The sequence below is a fragment of the Protopterus annectens genome, chromosome 2.part1, assembly GCF_019279795.1.
Source record: "Protopterus annectens isolate FY-2018-M chromosome 2.part1, PAN1.0, whole genome shotgun sequence".
NCBI classification, from domain to species: domain Eukaryota; kingdom Metazoa; phylum Chordata; order Ceratodontiformes; family Protopteridae; genus Protopterus; species Protopterus annectens.
In genome coordinates, this window is record NC_056729.1 from 1,593,569,665 (window position 1) to 1,593,583,846 (window position 14,182).

Below are 14,182 nucleotides of genomic sequence, written 5' to 3' on the forward strand. Positions count from 1 at the left end.
GTGGGCTGTGCTTTTACAATGATGATGACATGGCAGGCTTTGCATTTGAGGTATACTCCACGGACGCTCACAGTGTCCACCATACCTCTTAACTGTACAGATTGTCACTGACTGCCCAGATATTTTCCTTATATTTTTGGTCAATTTTTCATATCATTGTGGCTTTCTGGCAGATTAGTAGCAAATCATTAAAGATTGCAGTTAGAAAATACTGACAGATATTTGTGGTTTATACTTCGTACCCTTCAGCACATTCATGCTAATGCATGATCTGTTATTCTATCAACATAAGTCTGTGAGCCAGACTTTTATTTCCTGTTGCCAGATTTCTTACACTCTAAAAGGTTGAGAGGTATTTCGGGGACACTCTTGCTGCCATTACATTGCTGTATGGCAATTATGGAGTGCAGGGGGCATGTGTATTGCAAGACCACTGCTCTCAGACATACCCCTTGCATTTGTACACAGAACCATGTGTGTTTAAGAGCATGGCAGTGTGCATCCATACGTGTGCATGGCGTGCTGCCATTCTGCACGGGAACGGTCCCTTCCATGCAAGAATAAGCTCTTCTTGCACGGAAGTTTGCTGAATCCCAGGGATTGTGTCTGCTTGCTGCACTGAAATACAGTTATAAAACACTTTACTTTTCAACATATTTTCTTGATGGTTTTATATACATTTCTGTTCTTTTCTAGGAGGGTACACTGTGGTTACATTCTTGAAGATCAGTACGTAACATACAGTTCAGCATACACTTCTGCACCAGTAGTTTAATATCCACATAGCATATAGTTCTCTTACATTTGTAAGACAAGCATACAAATCATATTAATATTCACAAATGACACAGAATTATTTACAAAATTCCAGCCAACTGGGCTTGCAGCCTCACATATACATCATTGTGTAATACGTACTGGAATATCATTTTGTAAGTGTAGCTAAAGAAGAAAAACTGAATAAGCAGTATAACCAAAAACAAAAAAAAAAAACAAAATTCAAACAACATAGTATAATCAGTTTTACACTATCACTTATAACTTAACACAAGGAGTATAACTGAAAATTACATTAATTGTAAAACAAAGATACTTCAGACAGTAAGAAATTTACTATAGTGAACTTTAAATGTTATCTTGGGAGGTGAAAACTCAAAACAACAATACTACTAAAGTTGAAAAATACACAGAAACATTTTTTCTACTGGGGCAAGAAACCCATATGCTCCGTAGCATGGGGGTAAGCCCGCATACCCTGAACTATACATATATATATATATATATATATATATATATATATATATATATATATATATATATATATATGCGCGCTAACTTTGAGATAACATAAACTCAGAGAAAAGGTAGAACATGAGTGAAAAATAAAACTCACTTTCATGACTTTGTTTGACTCTAAAGTAATTTAAACCAACCAAATGACCTTGCAGATATGATGTTCTGAGCACCAACTAGCTGGACCTCAACAAACAGCAATTTATTTTGAAGCATTTTATCAGTTCCAGGATCTGTCTCACATCACTTTATCTTCAACTAACAAAAACATTTTTTCTTCGTTATTATTTCATACTAGAGCACCGTCTCATCTACCCCCATATCTTAAGAACTGTCCTGCAGACCTGATTGGCTCCTGTTTATTTTCTCTTGCCCTACCTCTCAGTGACACATAACTCATGTATAATCCTTTTTAGTGCCCTTTGTTCATGTTTTCTCATGGATTCAAAGCTGGATCATGGTCAGATGGGGTCCTAGGCAGGGAATGGATCAGGGTCCCCCTCCCAGCAGCATTTTTTGTGTCTCATTCCTTGTCTCTCTCCTCCCAATTACAATAAACACTGTTCAAAAAATATCAGTGTGTGTACTATTTTATTCTTTACTTTTGGAATGAAGGCAGAGATATGGATTTAATTTAAAACTTTTAATTTAAATCTCCTGTGTTAACCAGGTTAGTCCCACTAGGCTAGTAGCATCTTTTCAGGGGACACCATTGGTGGTATTTATGCTACTAGGGGAATTTGGCCAGAACATTGGGAACTTCCCTTTATTCTTTCTGATAGCTCAGGTGGATGTAAAACATCTGGGGCCTCAGTTTAACATCTCATTTAAAGGATGAAACATTCAGGAGTGCAACACTGCACCATTAAAGAGCACTGCAGTAAGAGCAAGCCATCAACATGGTGTGGGAATACAACTGACAGCATTATGCACCAAAGGCAAGCATGCTACCTGTTGTGCTACTAATACTGTTTGTTTTTCTTTCAGCTTTTCCCAGTTAGGGGTCGCCACAGCGGAACTCCGATTTGCTAATGATTGGCAGTAGATTTTCACGAACTCCAAGGTGGCAGCTCAACGTCCAACCTTCAACGAAGGAACGCCCATTTATGCATGTCTTTCGAATGCCACCCAACCATGGGGAGGACATGCAGACTCCACATAGAAGGCACTCCTCACACTCCAGCCGAGAATCAAACAGGAGAACCTCTTGCTGTGAGGCAACAACGCTACCGTTGCACCACCGTGTTTGTGCTACTAATACTACTTTCAAATATTCTAGCACAAACACTGATGGCTATTTGTTAAACCAGACAATTGCACATTGAAAGAAGACTTAACATGAGCAACAGGAAACCTCTTCTCCTGAAGCTCACATTCCTTGAAAATGCACCCCTGTAGTTTTGAAAATTGTTTTCCCATTAAGCAGTTAAACATAATACACAAACAAATAAAAGGCAAAATGATCTATTTCAGGACATTTCAATCAACTGTAATGACTAAGTTGGCAGCCTGGTAGTTGGTGTAGAGCATTAAGGTTCTTGTCTCCTGCAGTCACGATACAAATTTTGAGCCTGAGCTAATTAACTAACCTGCCATCCCTAACTACAGCATTGCTCATACTCCATGTGTCCTAAAAGGATGGCTAGCAACAGTTTGTCTCACTCTGTGCATGCGTTCTAAAACTTTGCTTCATGGAACTTCTCCATGAAAATTTGAGAAATCAAATCTCCCACTTAACAATACACACCAGCACCAGCCCTCCAGCCAGAGAACCCTAGGCACCTGCCTAGGTTGCCTAGTGCTAGATTCAGCTCAGCATGGATTCTCATACTCTCTCTTCCACACTTCAGCTTGCCCTTCTTCACCTACATTCAGTCAGTTCTAGTCTCTCTTTTTTCTCATAATGCTTCTCCTTGTTTTTATTGTTTATTTGTTAACAGAATGAGTAAGAATATCTTTAGTCAGCCATGTGTTATACACAAGGTACAAATAAATCTGGCCAATATGTTGAGTCATGTCATACAATGTATACACTGATAGTCATATAAAATAATATATAAAAAATCAATAAACAAATCAACAAACCCTGTGCATAATACAAACCATATACAGTAAATGGTCACAGTGACACATGACAACAGTGACATGTATAAAAGCAAAATACAACAGCCAAACTTAGTTGTGCACAGGACAAATGAGCACACAACAGTACGAGCTGTGCTGTGACACAGACAGTTTAACAAAATGTATACACTGACATTTTGTCATAGTAACATAAAAAGCATTGGAATATCTCAAAACAGAATATATAAATAAAGCCTGCTATAATACTAGACAAGAGGAAAGTTGTTTGTAGCTCTGATATAAGCTGCTCATTCTGTTTTCTTCTATATTTTTATGCCACATTCAGTGTCTTCCTCTTCTTTTTCCTTCATTTGTATAAGGCCTCTTTATCCTGCTATCCTCATGCCTCCTCCATTTTATCCAAACCCCAGCATTATAATAATTATAGCAAATAGAAATGATTGTAAAAATAAATGAATAAATGAACAAATACTTAATAAAACAGTATGAGTGCAATCCCAATAGCCATATTCATAATCCTTTACATCAGTGGGGAGTAATTTCTCATTATATATTTTACTCCGTCTCTAATAGATAGATATAGTTTCATAGGGGTTTACTAGGCTAACGACCACTGGGGCCTTTTTAATCCTAACCATGCCTCACAAATCTCTCACAAGGAACTGAAACATATACAAGCAGGGGCCTAGGAGATGAACCATTTACAAGCAGGAGCCTGGGAGATGAACCATTTACAGACTGTGTCCATCAGAGACATTTTATCCAGGCTACTTTCTGTACTATCAGTTTGCTTCCATGTTTGAAGCATTTATTTTTTCTTACATCTTTCTTTCAATTTCTTCTATAGGGGTACTGAGCAAAGGTCTGGGCTAGCTGTTCTTTCATCACTTCAGACCTATTCCTATCTCTTCCTATTCCCAGAAACAGCAATGGAAATCTACTGTCTCTGACAACATGAAGGAAAACAAGCACATTTTAATTTCTTTAGGCATCGATCCCTATCCACAACAATGAAGTAAGTCATCAGATTCTACTAATCTGGATTGAGTATCATAAGGCATTCCCTGTTCTCCATCCTTCCACTCTGATCTCATATCCTTCAGGATATTTATTATTATTTTTTTACCTTTTTTTTTTACTGGGAAAGTCTGACTTGAAATGAAGCCAATTTTCAGCAGAGGTTGTAGTAAAGTGAGTCATAGGATGAGCCCTTTTGCTGGTCTCCAAAGCTAACAACTTTGTTTGCAAAAATTTCTGTTGAAAATATCAGGTACGGCACAGCAGAAGCTGTAAGCATATGGAGGTGTTTGCTATGGTTTATAGCACTTGCTTGTGCTACATTTGTAAGTTCTCTCTCTTGTAACACCAATAAAAGCTGTTTACAGCTATATTTATTTGCACTTTACTTACCTTATCTCATCACCAAACAGCATCAGATTTTATTTGTGCATGGTTTTCTCCTGGCACACTTCTTAAACTTATGAATAAATCAGAACTTAAACTTATGAATAAATAGGAACAGTTATGCATGCTGTGGTGCCCATGCACTGGCCCAGTAATCAAGGAGCCTCAATCCTCACCAGTAACACCAGTGAGGGGCGTCCACTTTGTGAAGGATAACAAATACACACTCAGTAAAGTACAATTTCCCTTAAGAGCACACATAAATCACAGTTAGGCTGGGACTGGTTTTTCCCTTACTCTTCAGATCCCCAATAAGACTCCTGACTGGCACAGCTATAGGGTACAGAACTCAGCTGAGTAGTCAAGCTAAAACCTCCAGTGTCCTCTCTGTCCAACCAGTACTTTGTGTCCCTGCCCAAGTAGCTCACACACACACACACACACACACACACACACACACACACACACACACACACACACACACACACACACACACACACACACACACACACTTTGAGATCTGTTTTTTATACAAACACATAGACACTCCCACAGAAGGCTGGCACAGGCTCTCTAGCTATGGCCCCCTGCCAGGCTATAAGGTAGTAATCACTGCCACCAACTACTCTTATCAGCTACTAAAAAGGCCCTTACTAAAGGGTGTCCAATATATACTGTGCAATATTATTATCCAAATAATAAGTGGATGAACAGGAAGGCTTATTTGGAGTGGCTTTGTACAGTGACACTATATACACACAATGTACTCTAGAGCTTAAATTATCTCTACACAAAACAGCCACAGTTGAAAGGTTTAAAATATTTAAGTATAAATAATAAAAGCACAAGACAAATCTTCTCAATTCAACACAGTGCTAGTCAAGACTTCAGAGATCACAAGACAATATTTAAAATAATACTGTAGAATAGTCTGACATAAATATAGAAAACAGCTAGTCAAAACTTACTATTTTCTATTTATTTTTAAGAGAAACACTAAAGTCTAAGATCCTACTTACATACAGACAGAGCAAACCAAGTACTGGTGAGTGGTCAGTTTTTAAGACAAAATCCAAAATGCTCTGATTTTCTCTCTCTGATAAAATCTTAAAAATAATACATCACTGCTGACTCATTTTAGATTACATCATTCTTCCCTGGTTCCCAGGCTAACAGAAAGTCAGAGTTTAACATTTCTTTGATCTTGCAGCTGCCAGAACACACAGCAATAAAAGACATTATATATGTAAAATCTAGCAATTAACTCTGATCTCAAAACAATAGAAGGAATTCCTCAGTCCAGACATTATGTCTCCGAGCTTTGAGATCAAACAGTCATATAATGCTTGACTTATCAGCTTTCTTCCAGAAGAGTGCACTGTGGTTACATTTTTGAAGTTCAACATTTAACGCAGTTTTCTTACATTTAAGAGGACAAGCCTGTGGATTATATTCATATTTACAATGAGATAGAATACTCTACAAAATTCTATCTAGCTAGGCTGGCAGCCTTCACATATCTTCACACATGTTATCACTGCAATCGTTCTGCATAGTATCTGAAATGTCTCAGCAACAGTGTGATTGATTTTGAACACATACAGTTTTGCTTTTAAGTGGAACTGTTTTAAAAAGAAATTACTTATTAGTTTTGTTTGTTGTCTTTGACTTAATGATACCACCTGGTGTACATAACAGGTTAAACTGTATATGCAGTTCTCTCTTCACAACAATTTAGCCCCACTAGTTTATTTCCTTAAAAGATACTGCACTATGCAACATTGATTGGTTTAAATTCTATGGCCAGTATTCATAGTCATTGGCATAAATGCGATAGGGGCATCTGTGATGTTTTTGAATCAACGTAGCAAATATGAGATAATTAGAGTCCATTTATAGGTTCATAGGTTCATAGGTTCATACTAGGCTATCTGCCCAAGGGCATTTATAAGCCTAGCCCATAGTTATGTGGCTTTCGCCACCCCTTTAATTTGAATAAAAACTATGCCTATCATTTTGCTGTGCCTCTGTCAAGCAGTGACACTGAAGTACTCCCTGGGGTATATCTGCAATCTCCCATCCATTGGTCAAGATTCCTCTTGAACAAGGCCAGAGAGGTGCTCTGCCTCACATGTACCGGGATTTTGTTCCACAGCATAGGGAGTCTCTGGGTGATGAATCTGTCCCTCCAGCACATTCTATTTATAACCGTGTCAGGGTTTAAGTCTCCCGCCCTTGTGGTTCTGAGGGATCTAGATTTTTTGAGGTGAAGCATATTCATCAAATCTGGGTTTGACATGGCCTTATATGTCAGGCACAGGTCACCTCTGAGCAAGCGGTATGAGACTGAATAGAGCTGGAGTTCTTTCAGTCGGGCAGCATAAGACATATTTTTGAGACCCTTTATCCTTTTGGTAAGGAACTTTTGGGGCCTTTCAAGCTGCAGCAGGTGTCTGGTCAGATACATTCCGAATGGGGCATTGTACTCAATCATAGGTCTAATGAGTGATGAGTACAGGGGGACGATGACCTCCCTTGATCTAGATGTGAATCCCTTCATGATCAGGTGGGCGATATAGAAGGTTTTCCTAACTACTTTAGCAACATGAGTGTCAAACGAAAGGTTACTGTCAACCTGGGTCCCCAGATCCTTGATGACTTTTTCTGTGCTCAGTGGATTGCCACCTATATGGTAGCTAGGGGTAACCTTGTTTTTCCCGAAGGGTATGACTATGCATTTTTGGCGTTTAACTTCAGGCCATGGCTCTGGCACCAGTTATCCGTTTCTGTGAGGCCCTTCTGGAGGATATCTGTGTCAGATGTGTTTTCGACTATGGGGCCCAGTTTGCAGTCATCTGCAAACTTTGTCAGCCATAACCCTCCTCTGTTTGCTTGTACTTCAGAAAAGTAGATGCTGAACAAGAGTGGACCCAGGACTGAGCCCTGTGGGACACCACTTGTGACAGGCTTTGAGTCTGACATGGCTCCAGCAACTCTGACCCTGTGGGTTCTGTCACTTAGCCAGTTTGCAACCAATCTTGTGATGTATGGGTTTACATTCAAGCTGATGAGTTTTTCTATGATACCTGAGTGGGGTATTGTGTCGAAGGCCTTTGCCAGGTCGAGGTAGGCTGTATGGACTGCCTTTCCCTCATCAATGGCCTTGGTGACTGTCTCGAAAAAGTCAACCAAGTTTAAGAGGCAGGATCTGCCTTTGACAAAGCCAAACTCTGTTGGATCCAAAGTCTGCAAGTTCCCTATGTCTTTATTTATGAGTTCCATTATGATCCTCTCCATGGCTTTGCAGATAAGGCTTGTCAAGCTAACGGGGCGGTAATTTCCAGGGTCTGTGGAGGCACCGCCCTTATGAAGTGGGACCACAGTCGCCACTCCTTGGGTACGTATCCTGAGGTGAGGCTAAGATTAAACAGCTGTCCTAACTGTGGGTTTAATTCCTCATTGAGTTCGTGAAGCACACAGCCGGGGATGTTAGGTATGTTAGGTAATTTATGCTATGTGAAATGCCTTAAGTATATTAAGATGCACATCTGAAATTTTGTAAAGCAGCATATGCTAATGAGATGCTCTTGCAATTCATAATCCAGTATCTCTATGGTACACACATCCCTTGTTAAATGTAGTATTTTGCCTTTCATACCTAAGTTGCAATTCACAAACATGCCCCTAGCCATCCCTTCAGTAGTTTGTCCATGTATGCACAAGCAAACATTCAGTTCCATATTCTGAAGGACCTTATGCTCTTTCAATAAACAAATGTTTAATGAGTGACAACTTTTTATGGGTTCCTGCATGCTCCCAGCAGCATGAGAGAATATGCAACTGAACCTTATCAGACTTTTCAGGTAAACTCACTTAGGTCAGAAAATCAGTACCTGCTCAAATTCTACAAACCTTTACAGCCATCTGGACACTCTGTGCTCCTTAGCCAAATGATGGAACTCTCTTCTTCCCTCCCTTAAAAATACTTATAACCATTCTAACTTTAAAACCCTCCTCCATTCCTACCTAGCTTCAAAGTGGGGATGACCTTGCTCCTTCCCTGCATAGAATCCTCCTATATCAAAACCCACCTTCTAACTCTGTGCATCATCTCTGCACTCACATCATTTGCACTCCTTCTCCTCCTTAACCTTCAAATCTTGTTAATAGTTTATTTCCCACAATTTTTCATCCTCAATTGTAATTCTGCTATTATTGTGGAACATAAAATTTCAATTGTAATTCACTGTTAATGACTCTTAGACTGTACAGTTGCTAGATTTTATTATTATTATTGTAAAATGTATGTTTTTTTTTACTGTAGAATGCTGCATAAAGATGTATGACTTCTTTGCTTTGTATGTATATATGCTAGTATGTTTGCCATTGTTACTGGAGGTTTTCTGCCTGGGCCTCCACTGAAAACGGGTACTTTTTACGCCCAGTGGACTTCCCCAGTCATCAAACTGAAATAAATGAATAAATAATCTGTTTGCAGTAGAAATAAATAAAATTCAGTGTTAATTTTATCCCAGGGACTTCCAAAGTCCACATATCCCTGAATCACAAAGGAATGTGCAGTAAAGGTGCTTTCTAAAACCAAAAATATGTTTTCCATGGGTCCAAACAATATACCTGTTATTTAATTAATAGTAATTAGAATAACCTCACAGAGCCACTCCACAAACTTTGTAACCAAAGTTTACCTACATGCTTTCTCCTTGAAAACTGATGCATCTCAGTGGTGATGCCACTTCACAAGGGAAACCCTGTTACTGACCCCTGAAATTATAGATACATCAGGCTGATGAGTCTCATCTACAAAGCTCCAGAATGTTTTATAACTTACCTCAGAAAATATGATATCAGAAATGTCATCAGACTTGAATTGAAGCAGTTTGGCTTTATCAAAGGAAGGTCCTGCCTAATGAGTAGGGCTACATTGGCTGTTGACAGTGATTATGCTGTTTATAGGGCGTATCTTGACCTGACCAAGGCTTTTGACTCTATACCCCATATTGGCATTGTCTATGCAAGCTTACTGCCTTAACAATAGATCCCTTTGTGGTAAAATATATATAGAAAACTGGCTAAGAAACACATCCTATGCAGTGCAAGTGGCAGATGCCTCATATGAAAGTATGTGGGTAACCAGTGGTGCCCAGCAGGGCTCAGTGTTGGGATCCCTCCTTTCTTAGGTTCATAGGTTCATAGCTGTGTACTAGGCTAATGGTTCTAGGGCCTTTACAAGCCTAGCCATAGGATTATCCTGGCATAGTGCCACCCGACCTCAGTTCCTAGTGTCTCTGTCGAGTAGAGCCACTGGTGTTATCCCCAGGGTGAATTTTTTGTTTCCCATCCACTCATCAAGATTTCTCTTGAAAAGGATCAGCGAGGTGCTCTGCTTGACATTTATGGGAAGTGTGTTCCATAGCATGGGCAGTCTCTGGGTTATGAACCTGTCCCTCCAGCATGTTCTGTTAATTGTGGTAATGAGGATGAGGTCTCTGGAGCATGTGGTGCGAAGGGATTGGGATTTCTTTAGATGTAGCATTTTTAACAGAGCTGGGTCAGACATGGCTTTGTAAGTCAAGGAGAGATTGCCTCTAAGAAGGCGATATGAGACAGAGAATAGTTGGAGTTTTCTGAGTCTGTCCATATAGGACAAGTATTTAAGGCCTAGGATCCTCTTTGCGAGGTACATTTGCGGCCTCTCTAGTTGTTGCATGTGTCTAGTGAGGTACATGCCAAATGGGGCATTGTACTCAATGATTGGGCCTAATGATGGAAGAGTAGAGGGAGACAATGACCCCTTTCTTCCTGGATGCAAAACCTTTAGTAATGAGATGTGCCACATAGAAGGACTTTCTGACCACAGTGGCAATGTGGTGATCAAAAGAGAGGTTGCTGTCAACCTATCTTCTCAGATCTCTTATAACATCTGTGTTCAGTGGACTACCACCAATGTGGTAATTCATGGGAATTGGGTTTTTCCCAAAGAGGATGATGACATTTTTTGGCATTGAGCTTAAGGCCATGGTTCTGACACCAGTTGTTGGTCACAGTGAGACCATTCAGTAGGATGGCAACATCACTTGGGGAATTAATAATAGCTCCCAACTTGCAATCATCTGTGAACCTTGTCAGCCAGAGTCCCCTTATTTTGGCCTGGACTTCAGAGAAGTAGATACCAAACAGGAGAGGACCCACGATCGAACCCTGTGGGACTCCACTCGTGACTAATCGGCAGTCTGACTTGGAGCCAGCTACTTTCACCCTGTGGGTTCTATCTGTGAGCCAGTTTGTAACCCACCTAGTGATATAGGGGTTGATTCCAAGCTTAGTGAGTTTTTCTATGATTCCTGAGTGGGGAATGGTATCAAAAGCCTTGGCCAGATCAATGTAGGCTGCATGAACCACCTTGCCTTCATCCACAGCTCTGGTGACTGACTCAAAGAAGTCGATCAAGTTGAGCAGGTATGATCTACCATTCACAAAACCAAACTGTGATGAAACCAGAGATTCCTTATATCCTTGTTTATTAGGTCCACGATGATGAGTTCCATAGCTTTGCATATCAGACTCATCAGGCTAATGGGGCAATAGTTCCCAGGGTCTGTAGTTGCTCATCCTTTGTGGAGAGGGATAACTGTAGAAGTGCGCCATTCAGCAGGGACAAAACCTGAGGTGAGGGTGTGATTGAACAGAGCACACAGGTGAAGTGCCAGTTCACTCTGTAGTTCATGTAGAACACAACCAGGGATATTTTCAGGTCCCATAGAAGCTGTATTATTGGCCTTGGACAGTGCTGTTTTAACCTGGTCAGCATTAATACTAGGTGCCTGGCAAGCTACTGGTATTGTGATTGGTCCTTTGAGGGGCAAGGGAGTAAAGCTGGCCCTGAATCTGTCAGCCAGTATACTGGCAATATCTGTTGGCTCAGTATAGGAGCTACCATTGTACAGTAGCTCAGAGCAAATCTGGGTATTGCCGTGGAGATTCTTTACATAACTATAGGGGTGTGTGGCATTTACTTTTACAATTTCCAGGCTGGGAAGGCTCCTGTTTAAGATGGCAAACTAGCAACATATGCAGTTGATCAGTCGATCAGCTGTGGCTCAATTTATTAATTTCATTTACCTGAGGTGAAGATTTCCCATGCCTGGGCCCACATTACTTAAAAAAAAATTACAACCATTATGGGAGAACTTATGAAAATTAGCCAACAAATAGCTGATTTAACAAGACAAAGTTAGGCTCATCTGAGTGAAATTGAACACAGAGCCAGTCTTAGACCAAACGGACATATTTGGCACAATAGGGCCCTGCTCTCTCTCTCTCTCTCTCTCTCTCTCAGGGGCCCATGCACTAGTTTATGACAGTGGCATTATGCTTTATTTGGCCTAGATAGGAAAATTCAAGGTATTTTTCTACTGGTTGTCTTGCTAATGTACTAGTCAAAAGTCTTACTTGTGGAGACAACTACATTTTCCATCATGTATTGCACTAGTAACTACTCCAGTGTCATTAACTTCAGATTCACACCTCCTGTATGGCTGAGAGTGTTAGATGCCCATGGTCCCATAGTGGTTAGTTGTTGTTTCTGAGTGCACATCAGGGATTTCAGGTCAAAATTGGTAATATCAACCATCTGGTTTTGTACACTGCCCCAGTTACTGCCTCAAAAGATAACCTCAGGCTTAATTTGAAGACTGATAAAGCGGTACTATGGTTTCTTTGGCTTCTGTTGCTGATATACGATTTGCAATTGGTTCCTTAACTTTAAGTCACAAGATAAAACTGTGGATTAGTAAGAATAAAAAATAGTGTGATAAGATGACTTTTGATCATTAAGACATGTGACAGAATATTCCCATTTCAGCAGTATGGTAGCATACCTCTCAGCCTCGCAGTGCAAGAAATATGGACAAAGCCTAAAATAATGGGGGGCAAAGGGCCAAAAATAGGGACAGATTTTAAATATTGTTCTTATACACTTAGAAAGTTGCTAGAATAACCCCTGGGATTCAATAAAGTCTGTGCAAGAATAGCACTATTCTTGCACATAGTGGTTCATGTCCATATAGCACAGCAGCGCACCTTGCATACTCATGAAGGAGCGTTGTTGTTCAACCCAAATGGATATGAACCATGAACGAGTGCAGGGGGCATGTTCAAGTAGTGCATGGACATTGAAGACACCCTTGCACTCAGAAAGTGCCATATGGCACTTTCTAATAGGATCTGGCATAATAGAAAATTACTCTAATATTATGTCAGTATTTCAGTGTCCGCTGACACTGAAATCAAATAAATGATGATTTCAGTGTCCACGGACACTGAAATCCACATGGCATCAGGAAAGCAATGCAGGGGGTGTGTGACAGGTTCTGTGACAGACCCCTGCATTGTAAAAGTGCTGTATGACACCTCCACAACTTGCTAAAGCAGGAAATGTGTGCAAATGCACACATAATGGGGGATAAATCCCTGAAAAGGGACACAACATACATATTGCCCTCACAAATGTAGAAAGTTGATAGAAAACAGGTCATGCATTAGCATGAATTACAGAAGGATATAAGCCTGAAAGCAAATGTATGCCAATATTCCCTGACAGCAGTCTATGTGGACAAAGGCACAAATAATGGGGGGACAATAAAATAGGGATACTTCTGAAAACTTGCCCTCACACACTTAGAACGTTTATAGAATATAGGATATGTATTAGCATGATTCTCTGAAGGCTAGAAGCCTGAAAGCCAAATGAATGCCTTTATTTCCCAAATGCAGTTCTCAACAACTTGTCAGAACACCACAATACTCACGTATATTACATAATAATATAATAATAATATTATATATTTTTTCTAGGCTAAGGAATGTTTAAGCATAGCTAAATGGGTGTGTGCGTTATGGCCCACCACTTAGTATAGCTTAAACATCCCATGGGAGATAAATACAAATATACAGGTGAAATTTCAAAGCTGGGATAGTGTTGTGGTTAGAGTCCTGCCTTTACATGCAGGTGTTCCTGGTTCGCGTACCAAGACAGGCAAGTTATTTTTCTATGGGAAAATAGTGTTAAAATTATTTTTGTAAACTTAAATTATGTAGCAACTGCTTTTTGTCAACCAGGGTAGTGTAGCTGGTGTACAATGTAAGTGTGAGTGCATATAACATGTGAAACCACTCATGTGCACACAAGTGGCCCATACAGTATAGTTACACCCCTTGCCAATGTAAGGAAAGCACATAGAGGGATAGCATGTAAAGTATATGATATGCACTTAATAAATGAAATCAATCCTCTGACATATTAAAAAAAAAATAAAAGTGAGCAATGGTTAGCAATGCTCAGCTATGCTTAGCAAGTGTAACCATTGCTAAGACATGATTG